Below are 15563 nucleotides of genomic sequence, written 5' to 3' on the forward strand. Positions count from 1 at the left end.
TTGAGAAAGAAGTGAGAGTCCTGTGGCCCCAGAAATAGAGTGGGCAGATCATTGAGTCCCTGTGAAGGGGCTTTCTCAGGTCCCATGGAAAATTAGTGAGCAAACTGGCGTCAGAGGCTGGGATTCTCTTCTTCAGGTCCACGATGCTCTACTTTGACCAAAGTTCTGCTGGCTCAGTGTGGTTCCCAATTCTGACCTAGGTCTGAACTATCTCTAGGCAATTCTCTTTAGTTAGAGCTCACTCTGGCCAACCTGACTTCCGGTCTTCCATTCACCTGTAAGCGGAAGGTGTTCTATCATATCCTTAAATTCAAACCCTCTTGAGACTCATTTGTTAGGAGCTTCCTTATATAATTAAATATGGAAGGGTCAAACATTTACTTTGACCTCCATAACCTAACTGGTGCTTTCTTTACTTTTCTTTTTTCTTTCTTTCTTTCTTTCTTTCTTTCTTTCTTTCTTTCTTTCTTTCTTTCTTTCTTTCTTTCTTTCTTTCTTTCTTTCTTTCTTTCTTTCTTTCTTTCTTTCTTTCTTTCTTTCTTTCTTTCTTTCTTTCTTCTTCTTTTTTTTTTTTAAAGCAAGAGAAACTAAGATAGTCTTATAAGACTTTAAGGGCCAGGAATCAGTGCATCCCATTGAATATATAAAAGCACTTTTTCCCTTTAATGCTACCGAGACTAGTTTGACTATAACACAGATGCTACCTTACATTGAGCATAACCACTTAATTCATACTGAGATCCACGAGGAGGGAATGTTATAAGCAACACCTTCTTAAACTTGCAACCAACTTTTTGTGTGTCTACCTCCCTCTTTCCGTGACACACCATTTACTTCCGGTTCTAAATTAACTAGAGTTGTGGGAAGTGGTGGGGTGAGATAGCTTCGTGGACTTTTGGGCAAGCACTAGATGAGAGAAAATGAAGTTTAAACATTTCAAAGGGCACCCTTGCCCTCACTGTAGATTTCTGTCTTGCCTATAGTCAAGGAACTCTTTTCAGCCAATTAAGGATATGAAGATTCATTTAGTACAAAGACAGGTGGGAACAGTGCCCCATAAAGGTTTAGCAAGGGCTAGACATGGTGCTTCATTGTCCATAAACATTTTCTCTATCTTTTTAAAAAGTTTTAATTATGTATTTATTTTTTAAGTCTTTGGCCATAGGACATGTGCTCTTGCCAGAGAGAGACAGAGAGAGAGTAAGTGAGAAATCACTCCCAGGGGGATGGCCATACTGCAATCCCTTCTCTTCCATTCTCCTCTTGGGATTTCGGGCATGTGCACACACGTACTCGGTGTGATTTTCAACCCACCAGGTCTTGAACTTGTACTATGTTTGGCCATGGGAGAGTCTAGCACCTTAGCCACCATTCCACCTGCTGGCCCCAGCATTTTTCTGTTTTAATCTGTGCAGTTTCTGTAGGATACTGTGGGATATCTTTGGGTGTTATTCTTATTTTAATAATGTCAAGATAAAAGGAGAGAGAGATTTAAAGCACATTTGCCTAAAACCACTCAAGAGAAATGGTTTAGACAAAACTTAATCCAGGTCTCTGACTCTAAAGCAAACATTCCTGTATGCTTTTTCTTGTGAAATATGTGTGACAATTATACAGCGTGCTTGTGTGTGTGTGTGTGTGTGTGTGTGTGTGTGTATAGAAATGAAATAGCTGGTTCATGAATAATGTCCATCTTCAACATTGTGAGATATTCCAAATTACTCTTGAGTGTTTATACTCATTTATTTTCTCTCCTACAATTGATTGAGAATTGTTATTGTTGAGGGACCAGCAGAGGGGTGTGGAGGTTAAGGCACTGTACTCTACTCACAAGTCCCAGACCTGGTAGCTTGAAACTCAGGCTGGGCACATGTGTCTGCATGCCTAAAATGCTGAGAAAAAAATGGAGGAGAAAGTATTGTGGTATGGCCATCCTCCCTAGGGGGGTGATTTCTCTTCTTTTCTTTTCTTTTTTTTTTTTTTTTTTGCACTTCACTGAAAATTTTATTGAGAAAAACAAACATAAGCAAAACAAAAATCCAGGTCATTTGCAGTATCTGTCAGCTTTCAATTTGGCTCTCCTGTCCGGAAGTGTCTTATACAAAAAATCCATCTTTCCAAGCCTTTTTAAGAATTTTACTGTCTTCTTTACTTATTTTAAGTTGGAAGCTCTGAAATTTCTTCACACAATTGATTTCACATTGTTTTACATTTCCTTTGTCTTCTTCTGGGATGTCATCCTTTTTCTTGGTTTCCCTTTCAGCACAGGATCTGATCTTCACCATTTCTTTTCCTGCTGTTTTATTTTTTGCTTCTATATCACCTGCTTCATTGCATCTAATAAAGCAGCTATCTGAGGCCAATAAAGCCATTTTACCATCTTGAAGGTCTGGTTTCCGTTCTTCTCTTGGTCCAATTGCATGAACGCCCAACAAGTCCATCAGAATTTATACCAAGATACTTTCCAGAGCCAGTCTTCAGGGCAGTTCTGGAATCAGACAATTTGACAGCAGGATACTGCTCTGGGGGACTAGGGCCCTCATCCACTTCTCATGCGGTGCTCCCTGTGTGAAGAGACCACTGTCGAGTGTGTGTATATAGGTTCCTCTATCCATTTCAATGGCTATGGTTCCTGGAATTTCACCAAAGTTTGTTACTCTCCACCAGATTCCAGCAATAAAAGTTGGGTTTCTTCATCCTCTTCTCTTTTTCTCTTCTTCTCTTTGTTCTTTTCCTTCTTACTCTTCCCCTTGGTTCTCTTGAGCACGAGCTTGGCGGATGTCACATAGCAGTATTTGGCCATGGTTCTGAGGACACTCCCGTGCTACCCCTGGGGGATGATTTCTCACTTTCTTGCTCTCTGTCTCTGTCTGTCTGTCTGTCTCTCTCTCTGACAAGCCCACTTGCCCTATGCCAAAGCAAAGAATTCCTGTTGCTCTGTATTCTTGCCAACACTTAGTGGCTACTGCATGATACTTTGCGGTGGTTTTAATCTACATTTTTAAAATGATAATGAGATTGATTGTCTTTTAGATGTTTATTATCATCTGTTTAGATTTTCTTTGCAAATTGTTTAAACGTAATTTTTGCCACCTCATCTTTTTAAAGTGTTGTCTGTTTCTAGGTGATTTGTAAGAATGTATGTATATGTTCTCAATTATGTATACATTCTGTATTTTAAGCCTTCTATGATAACATAACTTCCAAATACCTTCTCCTAATTTATTATTTAAATTTGTGTTTTCTGTTACACCACAAAGACCTCCACAAACTCAGGTATTTTTTTTTTTTTAATTTCTTTTCTTTTTTTCTTTTTGTTTTTTAGAGAGTTTTTTGCTATAGGGTGCATGCACTCGCCAGAAAGATAGAGAGAGACACAGAGAGACAGAAAGCGAGAAATCAACCCCCAGGGGGGATGGCCATGCTGCATTCCCTTCTCCTTCATTCTCCTCTTGAGATCTTGGGCACACATGCACACGCGCCTGGCGTGAGTTTAAGCCACCAGGTCCAGGACTTGAACCGTGGTTGACTACATGGGAGTCCAGCGACATAGCCATTACGCTAACTGCTGGTCCCAAACCCAGCTATTAAGGTATACTTTGCATATCTAAAATTTACCCATAGTCATTATACTACCATTGTCACACTCCTGTTTTAGAATATTTTCATCACCTTAAAAGTTCCATTTTGCCCATGTTCAGTCAGTTGCTGCTCTGACTCTCAGCTCCAGCCGGCCACTGATTGGGTCTCCAGTTCGGCCGTTTCTAGAAATGCCACAGGAATGGCAGCATACGTCTTCTGTGTATGGTCTCTTTCATTTTATGCAGTATTTTAGAGATTCATCCATGAGACTGCATGTAACAGTCTATGCCTTACTATTGCTGACTATATTTTATTATACGGCTAGCCCACATTTTATTTAGTCACTCACCAGGTTGAGTATGTTAATTCTATGCCTTTTTTTTTTGACACTCTCCAGAGAAAGAGAGAGAGAGAGAGAGAGAGAGAGAGAGATGAAAAGTGAGAAGTCACCCCCTGGGGGGATGGCCATGCTGCAATCCTTTCTCTTTGATTCTCCTGGGATTTTGGACATGCACACTCATGTGCTTGGAGTGGATTCCAAGCTGCCAGTTCCGGGACTTGAATTGCAGTTGACCACGTGGGATCTAGTGTTTTAACCACCATACCACCCGCTGGCCCCATCTTTGCTTAACATTTCAAAACACTGCTAACTATTTTTTTTTCAAATAGATATAACATTTTTTATCTCCACCAACAGTGGATATATTTTAGTGGGCCAATGATTTGAATAGACATTTTACTAAAGAAGACATGGAATTTCTTTTTTTTTTTTTTAGAGGTTTTTTCTATGGATGCATGTACTCTCCAGAAAGACAGAGAGAGAGACAGATAGAAAGCGAGAAATCACCCCCCAGGGGGATGGCCACGCCACAATCCCTTCTCCTCCATTCTCCTCTCGGGATCTTGGGCACGCACACACACACGCTCAGCGTTGAGTTTAAACCACCAGGTCCGGGACTCGAACTGTGGTCGGCTAGATGAGAGTCCAGCGACATAGCCATTACGCGCTAACTGCTGGTCCCAAGACTCGTCAATGTTTGATAAGAACATGAGAAGATGTCCAACATCCTTACTCAATTAGAAATGCAAATTAAAACCTCAACATAGTAACACTAAATACTCACTAAAATAGCTGTAATAAAAAGGTGAATACCAAGTGTTGGCGAGAATGTAGAGAAACTGTTGCCCCAGCTTGTTTTATCAGCCTGCCTTCCTGAAGGTTAATCCTGAGTCTGCATAGCGGAGTGGCCAGTCAATGACTTGGGTGAAGATTGGACTTCATTTGGTAAGGCTTCAACTCTATGCTAATTGGTCTGCATGTGAGTTGGGGAGTCATTTAGACTTGTATCCTTGGCTTTTACCTCCAGGTTTTCTTCGGTGTCCCATGTACATGTCTGCTTCTCAGTCACCAGAGTACGTGTAGAAAGTTTGTTTGGAATGTTCTATGGTTCCCTGATTTCTGGGATCACCCTACTACATTCATGGATGCTCTCACTGCAACTGGGGTAGCAAGTCTTGGACTAGTATGCTGCTGTGAGTTTTCCCCATTCCGACAGACTTTACCACTCTTGACTATAAAAGACACAGGATTTTCTTCCTCTTCCCACCCTTCCAACTACCATCATAAATGAAGCTGGCTCCCTCTCTCAACATGCTTCTGGTTTTGCAGTTAGCCCAGCCCTGGCAAAACTACAATGTTCACCAACCAAGCCAGGGCAGGGAGTGAGAACAACCTCAGGCAGGAAGGCCAGACACCCCTGCTGTTCTTACCAAACCTCTTGCAGTACTTTTAAGAACAAATTATTTCCAATTTGTTGTTAGTATTTGATTTCTAGAGTCTTAAAAGTGGTTGATTTTGACAGTTTCTTCCAGTATTATATTTATTTTTGAAGAATCACTTTTTTCATGTTGCCACAATTAAGATTTCCTCTAAGATATCTTTTGGTGCACAGAATACTTTGATTTTTTCATTTAACCAAGTGTATCAATTTTTTTCTCTTATAATGCTATGGTTTGAATGATTTCGTCTCCTCCGAAAATTCATGTTAAAGCTTAATTCTCAATGCAACATTATTGGGGGTATCACCATTGGAAAGTGATTGAGTTAAGAGGGCACCATCCTCAGGAATGGGATCAGGTAGGTTTTACAGAGGGAGCTTACGCCTTCTGCCCTCTGCCGCGTAAGGGCACAACATTCCTTCCCTCTGGAGGATGCAGCCATTAAGACACCATCTTGGAAGCAGAAAATGGGCACTCACCCGCTTGGTCTTGGACTTCTCAGTCTCCAGAACTGTGAGAAAATAAATTTCTGTCTTTTAATAAACTCCCTAGTCTGTGCTTTTTTGTTATCACAGCACAAATAAAATAAGACTTGGTTTTCATGCTTTGAGTATTTACAAAATTCTCCCTCATCACAGAATCATAAATCTATCCTCCTGTAGTTACTTCCAAAACTTTTAATATTTATAATTTTGCTTCTTTGAAATGGCTTTTAATGGGTGTGCAATGTGGTATAAATCTTTTTTTTTAACCTCATATGAACAAATGTTATCCTAGATCCATTCATTAAATGGGTTATTCTTTCTTTTATAGATTGGCAGTTTGCTCTGCTCTATATAAGATTTGCTCCTACACATAGATTTGTAGACTGTTTTTTTTCTTTCTTTTTTTTTTTCCAATATGCTTAGTGTGTCTTGAAATCTTCTAGGGAAAATTTTTTACAAGAGTATTTTGAACTTTTCTTGGTTCTTTGGTCTTTAATACAATCATAGAATTTGGCTTCTCAAGGTCCATGAAAATCTTGTTAGGATTTTGACTTGCATTTTTTTGATTTTATAAATTAATTTTGGGAACAATAGATACATTTAAGATATTGAGTTTTCTTATTCATAAACTTGGTACATCTTTCTATTTGTTTAGGTCTTTTTAATATTTTCAGTAACATTTTAAAATATTTTTTGCATTTTTTTGTGAAATTTTTTAGTACTTTATATTGGGTGTTATAAATGGCATTCTTTTTAAGAGAGATTTTTGTATAGGGTGCATACACTCGCCAGAGAGACAGAAAGAGATAGAGAGACAGGAAGCAAGAAATCCCCCCCCCAGAAGATGCCCATGCTACAATTCCTTCTCCATTTTCCTCTTGAGATTTTAGGCATGCATGCACATGTGCCCAGTGTGAGCTTCAAGCCACCAGGTGCAGACTCGAACCATGGTCAATTACATGTAAGTCCAGTGACATAACCATTATGCCAACTGCTGGTCTCTATAAATGGCATTTAAAAATTATATTTAATAATTTTTGCATATCTTATCAGAGAATGCAGTTATTTTTGTGTAATTATACTACATCTAATAATCTTATCAAATGCTCTTATTAAATCTAATTTTCTTATGGAGGATACTTTTATTTTGTGGTTCCATGTAGAAAATCATGTGACCCACAAATGATAACAATTTTGCTTTTTCCCCAACTCTAATGCCCGCTCTTTCTTACTGCCCTGCTTAGGTCTTCTATTAAAAAGTCAGATATTTCAATAGTGGAGATTTTTCTTCTTGAATCTATTAATGTAATGAATTACATTCATCTAATTTCTCGTGTTCATTCATATATAAATTCTTGGTATAAACTCAATTGCATCACAGTGTCTTTTTCATTTATTGCTTAATTTGCTTGCTTAATATTTTATTTAATATTTCTTTATGCTTAAAATGCGTTTGGGCTATATATTTTTATACTGTTGCCTGTTTTAAGCTTTAGAATAGTAATTATACAAGTCATATATATATATTTGCTTTTTTTTTATTCTTTTGTTTGAGGGCATATGTGTTTTCTGAGAGACAGAGAAACAGAGAAACAGAGAAACCTAAAGTGAGAAAACACCCCATAGGGATGATTGTTGCACTGTAATCCCTTCGCCTTTTGAAATTTTGGGCACACATACATCCAGTGTGTTTTCAAGTCACTGAGTCTAGGACTTGAGCTGCACAGTGGGCCACGTGGGATCCAGCTGCCTTAACCACGACCCCCCCTAGCTGACCTGTGATGCATTTTGTTAACTGTTGAATGGGCCACACTCTTTAAGACCTTTCTTTGGGTGGCAGCAGTAGAGACGTGGCATATGCAGCAAACTGAAAAGAGAAAAAGTCAAGGCGTTTAGTGAATAATCCAATTCAGAAAGCAAGGACTGAAATAGGAATGCTACTACAAACTGAGTGAGGAAAGTGAGAACCAAGCACTGTTTGAGGTAAATACAGCGGGAAAATAAAGTTCTATATAGACATGAGTTTGAAGTGGTCAGATAATGGAACTGCTCAGTAGGCAATTAGTTTTGATTTAGAAATTGAGAAGCTGTGGCCAGAGATACTGTCGTGGGAACCATCTGCTCATAATCGAAAACCTGTAATATGTGGGCGGATGAGGTCATTCTGAGATAAGCACATAGGGAAGAGGGCAGAGGATGGAACCTCTAGGGTCCCCACCATAAGGAAGTGGGGAGGATGGGAAAGAGGAGTTACAAAAGAAAAGAGAGAAGGAAGCGTAGGCCACCATGTTCTAAACTGGGGCTCAAAATAAAGAAGGATAGAAGATGGGGTGTTGTACCTCTTAACTCACACACTTGAGCAAAGGGGACCATTGCATTTCTCAAAAGATTTTAGGAGGAAACACTCAAAAACACTACCTCACGAGGTTCAGGCATTGTCGCTTCTAGATCAAAGAGAGTCTTACACGTTCTGTCATCCACTGACTTCAAGCTTATTTGTCTTTTCAGTTCTTAATCCAGTCTCATGAAAAATAAGTTTGTGTGACCTTCAACTGAGACCGCCTAATCATTGACCATAGATCATTGACTTTTCCCCACAGATATCTTACAGGTTTTAGTCTTCTCCTACATGATTGTCTGTACAGTCCCTGATGTCTTTGGCATCAGGATGTTCCTGTTGAACATCGATCAGCTAATACAGCCACATGAACTTTGATCGCTAAGATGGGTAATAGAAAGCACCTTTCTCATTTCACAGATGAGAACGACGAGGGCCAGAGAGGTACAGCAACTTGATCAAAGTCACTGGGTGAGTTAGAGACAGAGATTGGACCAGGGCCCAGATCGCCTGACTTGAGTCTTGTATGACTCAGAGCCTTATAAGGATGGACGCATAAATCTCTTTGGCCGGTGACCACATTTGCTGCTATTGAATTCATAATCTTCTCATTTTATTGATGGCTGTTTCCCCAGTTATGAGCTATTTGTGTATCTAAATTGTACTTGCTGCTGCCTATAAACACACTGTGATGTGTTCAGGTTTTTTTTTTTTTTTCCCTTTATAATTTGCTTTTTTTTCCTGTTTAAAAGTATTCTTTGGATATATGGAGGACCCATAATGGAGACAGTTAAATAAGCATGCCATTAGTTTGCAAACAGAAATGTCAACCGAGGCAGGATCCATTAATTTGTTAAGTGATTCTCTGGAAGAGTCCTACAGCATATTATCAGCTACCTTTAGCTCATCCTTTCTGAAGCACAAATTGCATTCTTCAAAATATATACACTAGCATTTGTACAGCTCATTGTATTTCCTGAACTTGAAGCTCTTAACATCTGTTATTCCTTTATGTGACAAGTGCCTACTCGGTGCTAGGCCCTAGGGCCTAAGACAGTGGGCAAGACATACCTGGTCCCCGCCCTCACGGGGCATATATTGGGTTATCAGGAAAGTCATGACATATATTTCTATGCAAAAATGTATCATGTATCATGACTTTCCCGGATAATCCAATCTTATAATGGTGGGAAGGCAGACAGTCAATACACAAATAAATAAATAAGATTTGTTTGAGATAGTGACAAGAGCCATGGGATAGAGTGACCGGAAGAGAGATGGTTCTCTGTCATCCAGGGTGGCCAGGAAGAGCCTTTGCTATGGATCAAGCTCTCTGGAAAGTTGACTCTGCAATGGAGATTAGTATACAGAGAGTTCATTGTGGAGCTCTCTCAGGCTCAGCATCCTTGGGGAAGTAGAGGAGACCAGAGTAGACAGAGAAGGAAGTCAGGCTGTTGCATTATTGTGGCAAATCCTCAGCCTCCAAAGCCATAGAGAGCTTTGGGGCTGGGATAGCCTGGAAACAGAGAGAAGGAAAAAGACAACAATCATCCTTTCTCATGGGACATGGTCATGCCCCAATCCCTTCCCTTCCATTTCTTCATCCTATTGGGTTACCCATGCACGTGTGCCCAGGGTGTTTATCGAGCCACTGGGACTGGGATTTAAACCATAGCCAGTTGTGTGGGAACTCTTTACCTTACCCACTAGGCTAGTGATCCCGTTCTATATAAGAAATATTTGTTTATTTATTGAGAGAGAATTTTGCTATAGCGTGAGTGTGCTTGTGAGAGACAGAAAACAAGAAATCAACCCCTCCTTCACAGAGGGGAGTGGGGGAATGGCCATGCTGCGATCTCTTCTCCTCTATTCTCTCAAGATCTTGGATGCACATACCCAGGGTGAGTTTCAAGCCACTGAGTCCAGGACTCCAACTGTGGTCAGCCACATGGGAGTCCAGTGCTCTAACCACCATGTCACACACTCACCCCTATAAGGAGTATTTAAACTGAGATGGCGTGGTCCCCTTTAATATGGGAGTCCATATTGTTATTATGCCCTTAAAGCTCAGGGAGGTAAAGTGACTTGCTCCAAGTGACATTGCTACCTGGGCACGTTGTGTCTCCTAGCCTAGAGCCTCCTTGTGCATGGCCTGGCTAGGTCTCGTTCCATTTATGCTGTATCTGTGCAGTGCCTACAGCACGTATTTCTGTAAACGCTCTTGTAAAGGTTCGGGTGTGCTGTCTGCAGACTATTGGTAAGGTGCTCTGTATTTCACTGTACAGCACAATCACAGGGGAAGACCCATAAGGCCATGTCAGTATCATTGCCCAGATAGGTGATTAGATCTCTTTCTGCAAAACAGAGCTTCAGATTATAAAAGGTTTTCAAATAATATGCTGACAATGTACTACAGAAGAAAAACAAGTGGAACAAATACTGTGAGATGTTACTCATTTCCAAAGTCAGAAGGCTAGCCACAACCAACGCCAGCAAATGTTATAGACCTTCTAGCCTCTCATCTTTCTTTGATTTGGGGTATGAGTAAAGAGTACCTGGGTGCTATGGCCCTCATTTATTTGTTTAGAGTTCATTCCTTCCTGGTTTTCAACCTTTGCCTCATTCTGTTCATTGGCTGCCTAGACTGGGCTGCCATCAAACAATATCTTACATCTCAGGTCCCCTTGCCAGTTTAACTGTACTTTTGCATAAGTTATTTCATTTAGTCCTTGCAAAAACACTGGGAAGTGTGTTTATTCCTGTTTTATTTATCGATAAGGTAGCTGAAGCCCTGGGAAGCCAAGTGACTTAGGCATACCACTGGAACCCAAGTCATTTGGCTCCAAGATCACATGCTCCTCCCATTAACTCCTATTAACTCTCCACTTACAGATCTCTGAGCTGGGTGTCCTGAGGGTGGGAGTGGGGATATAAGAATAAAGAAGTCACAGGAATGAGGAGAGAGCAGATTACTGCTGTTAACTGTTGGGGCAGGTCATGTAACTTCCTCCGGCTTGATTTTTCCATTGAAGAGATGGAATAGAACTAGGTGGCTTTCTAAAACTTGAAGCTTCTGTGGTTTAAGGAAACATCAAAGGGAAAACAAAACAAAACAAAACAAGACAAACCAAAACAATGAGACAGAAACGGCAAGAAACAACCATGCTGTCCCAGGTCTGTAGCTATCACGTGACTCTTCCCTTTAGATTTTCACTAACGACTAGAACACCATCATTTTGAACACTCCACTGCTCAGGTAGCTGCTGGTTTTCTTGCCACCGATCTCACTGTTTCACTCATAATGGTGAACAGACTGAAGAGATCAAATTAAATTCATTTCCACTTGAGGATGGGAAATCTGTTTGGAACAATCAAGAGGGTCTGGAGAAGTAAGCATGGGTTTCCAATTGCTAACAAATGGTAAATTGCTTCGTGTCAATTGGCCTTAAGTGGACCGATTTGTACCCAATTAATACACCGTGGTTGAGAAGAAAGAAAAACAATTTCATTTAGCTAGATTGTTCTTTTCCAGGTTCTTCCTGCACTGAGCTCAAAGCAATGTGCAGACTTTCTGTCTTATTCTGTCAGTCTCCAGCCCATTCGGAACCGCATCCTCCCTGTTGGAGACGACAGGCTTGGAGAAGTTCACTTTAGCTGTTTTCATGCCTCAGAGTCCCATTTAGGAAATGGCTACTGGCGGGTCCCAAATGAAACAGAGCTTCAGTGGTGAAAAAGAATTCATGCCGTTTCAGAAGCACTTCATTTCCAATCAGAGCTCTGCTTTGGCTCTGGACAAAGCTGGCTCACTAGACATTAGACTGAATTATTGGGCCAAGCCATTCCCATAATTTGCTTGCAGGACTCCTGCTGAGGGAGCTAAGGGATCAAAGTGGGGCTGGGGTGACAAGTTGTATGCCCGAAGACCTCAGTGGCTCTGTAAGATCTGGAAAACTCCTGACAACGATGAACAACCTCAGAGGAAACACAAGTCACCCAGTCACTGCCAGCTGACAGGCTGGCACACAGAAGCTCAGCTAAATCCATGCTCCAGAGACCCCCTAAATGAAAGAACACCCTGTGAGCCCATGCTGGCCAATAGGAGCTGGGGAGGAAAGATAGTAGCCTCATTTTCACATCCATAGATTTTATGCTCCCTTTGGTCGGTAATTTACATTTATATAGACTCTTTCAGACTCTAGGTTCTGAAATGGCTTTGCTGGTTTATATATGTAGGGTACTGCTTTGTATAAGCAGTTGGCTCTGTGTACGTAAACAAAACCTAACCATCTGTATTTAAATAAAAGCATGTGGCTCAGTTTTAACTTGGTCATTGTTAGTCAGACCATACTTGAATGAATTTTCTTGAGTTTCTTTCATTTTCTTTCTTTCTTTTTCTTTTTTTTTTTTTAAGAGTACATAAATGTGGGAAGTGCCCACTGCTGCACGCCTGACTCTCTTCTGGGGCAAGGTGGTTCCGTAGCTGTTTTCCGCCATGTTTGTGTATGAAGACAGATAGATAGGATGTGACTGATCAAAAATAGGGGTGATGGGGACCAGCAGATGGTGTGGCAGTTGTGTGGCTGGATTCCCACATGGCTTATCGCAGACCTGGTGACTTGAAAATCATGCCGGGCACATGCACGTGTGTGCCCAAAATCCTGGGAGGAGAATGGAGAAGAAGGGATTGTGGCGTGGCTATCCCCCCAGGGGGTGATTTCTCACTTTCCTTCTCACTGTGTCTGTCTCCCTTTCTCTCTCTGGCTACTGCACACTCCCTAAGTCAAAAACCTTTAAAAAACAAACCAACAAACAAACAAAAACACAGACAATGAGTCTTTCTCTCCCTTAGCCTAAATGGAAACCGTTTCTTCCACATCTTTCCATGCACTTGCCTAAATTAATATCCGAGGAGGAACAGAATGTACATGGAAATCATCTTATGACTTGTCAAGCTTCTTAAGGGAGTTGATACGTCTTATTACTATAGGGAGAACAGGCATCTTGTAGAAGAAAGGGTTTTACAACGAGAGTCAGAAGGCCTAGGTTTGAGCAGAAACAAATACTAAGAGCAAAGCTAGGAGCAGTGGCATCTTAGTTATGTTAGTAAACCTTAGCTTCTAAATCTAAAATGGAGATCCATCAATACTGTGTGCTGAAGACAGCTGTTAAGAAGGGATGGACTGAAACCAGCGGTTGGCATAATGGCTATGTCACTGGACTCCCATGTAGTTAACCACAGTTCGAGTCCCGAACCCGGTGGCTTAAACTCATGCCAAGTGTGTGTGCGTGCGTGCCCAAGATTCTGAGAGGAGAATGGAGAAGGAATTGTGGCATGGCCATGCACCCTGTTGGGAGGGGGGGTGTATGATTTCTCACTATCTGTCTCTCTGTCTCTCTGTCTGTCTCTTTCTGATGAGTGCACGCACCCTATAGCAAAAACCTCTAAAAAAAAAAAAAGGGATGGACATCTCTTTCCTAACAGACTGCAGATTGCTAGGGTGGACTGGGCTGTCCTGGCTGGCCAGGCTGAAGTCCCTCCATCTCTCTCAGTTGATGAGAATGTCCTTTCCAAAGAGAGGAGGGCTGTTCTTCATTCACAGATATGTGACTACACGGAGGACCTTTGAGATCTCGGTGAGGATCGACTACGAGAGCATAGAAAGGAGACTCCTTCCCTCTACGAGGCTGTACAGATGTATAAAGGAACTTCAGAAAGCGCATGGGAAGATGGGATTGAAGAATGAGTTTACTTTGGTGCAAACATTTTTGAAATCCATTCATAATAAGCATTCTCCTTGAATGTTTAGATGATGTCTTCTATACAAATACTCATGTGAGAACTTGCTGGAGCTTTGTTCTCGCTGGATCTTAATTCCCAGAACTGTCCTGAGCTGCCTTGGGCTGGGGTCTAGCTACTGAATCTAAGCTATGTCTCTCTACACACTTCACGGATTCCCAGAAACGGGATCTGCTGCTTCTCCCAGCCCTCCTCACGTTAGAGTCATTTGCACGTGTACTATGTGATGCCGAAGACCCAGGTTTCTCCATCTTGGCACTGCTGACATTTTAGATCAATCCTTTTTGTTTTTTTTTTAAGTGACATATTTGCTATAGGGTGTGTGTGCTCACCAGAGAGAATGAGACAGAGAGAGAGAGAGGAATCACTACCCAGAGGGGATGGCCATGCCACAGTCCCTTCTCTAGCCTCCTCTCAGGATTTTGGGCATGCACACTCATGTGCCAAGTGTGAGTTTCAAGCCTCTGGATCCAGAAATTGAACTACAGTCATGTGGGAGTCCAGCACTTTAACCACTATGCCACCTGCTGGCCCCTAGATCAGATCATTCTTGGTGGTTGGATACCATCCTCTGCATTATAAAACATTTAGGATAACTCTTGGTATCTACTTATGAAGCACCAGAAGCATCATCCATTAGTATCAACAATAAAAAATAATGTCTCCAGATACTGCCAAATGTCTTTTGCAGGGCTCAGTCTCCCACCGACCTAGACTGTGGGTTTCATGAAAGCAAATTGTATTATTTCAAGTTTTTTAATGATTATTTTTAGAGAGATTTTTGCTAGGGTGCATGTGCTTGCCAGAGAAACAGAGAGAGACAGAGACAGAAAGCGAGAAATCACCCCCCAGGGGGGATGGCCACGCCACAATCCCTTCTCCTCCATTCTCCTCCTGGGATCTTGGGTCTTGGGCAACATGCACATGTGCCTGGCATGAGTTTTAAGCTGCCAGGTCCAGGACTCGAACGGCGGTAAACCATGTGGGAGTCCAGCGACATAACGGTCCCTTATTTTAGATTTTTATTAATTATTATTTTTTTTCTGTGAGTGAGAGAGAAAGAGAGAAATGAGGGAGCAGAAAGAGAGAATACTCACGTGGTCTTGGTGCCACGATCCACCACCAACTTCAGCCAGTCTGGCTCATAGGCACACATGTGCCTGGCATACTAGAAGCATCCAGACATGAACCTGGATCCTCCCCTGTGGGTCAGCCTCAGTCTCACCTCTTCCCACTGCACCACCATCTGACCCCAAGTTCTATGTTTTTTTCTTTTTTTCTTTCTTTTTTTTTTTTTTGGAGAGGTTTTTGCTATAGGGTGCATGCGCTCGCCAGAAAGACAGAGACAGAGAGACAGAAAGCGAGAAATCACCCCCCAGGGGGGATGGCCACGCCACAATCCCTTCTCCTCCATTCTCTTGGGCACGCACGCACACGTGCCCAGCGTGAGTTTTAAGCCACTGGGTCCGGGATGCGAACTGCGGTCGACTATGTGAGAGTCCAGTGACAGAACCATTACGTTAACTGCTGGTCCCCCAAGTTCTATGTTTTTAAAAGTTGTATCCTTGCACTAACTTAGCCT

General features: G+C 41.6%; 1 pseudogene; it reads right to left on the bottom strand.

Moving 5' to 3' along the window:
* Positions 1 to 2044: 2044 nt before the first annotated feature.
* Positions 2045 to 2803, bottom strand: LOC102483216 (protein FRG1 pseudogene; annotated as a pseudogene).
* Positions 2804 to 15563: the final 12760 nt, after the last annotated feature.

The sequence above is a fragment of the Tupaia chinensis genome, unplaced genomic scaffold (genome assembly GCF_000334495.1).
Source record: "Tupaia chinensis unplaced genomic scaffold, TupChi_1.0 Scaffold000247_1, whole genome shotgun sequence".
NCBI classification, from domain to species: domain Eukaryota; kingdom Metazoa; phylum Chordata; class Mammalia; order Scandentia; family Tupaiidae; genus Tupaia; species Tupaia belangeri.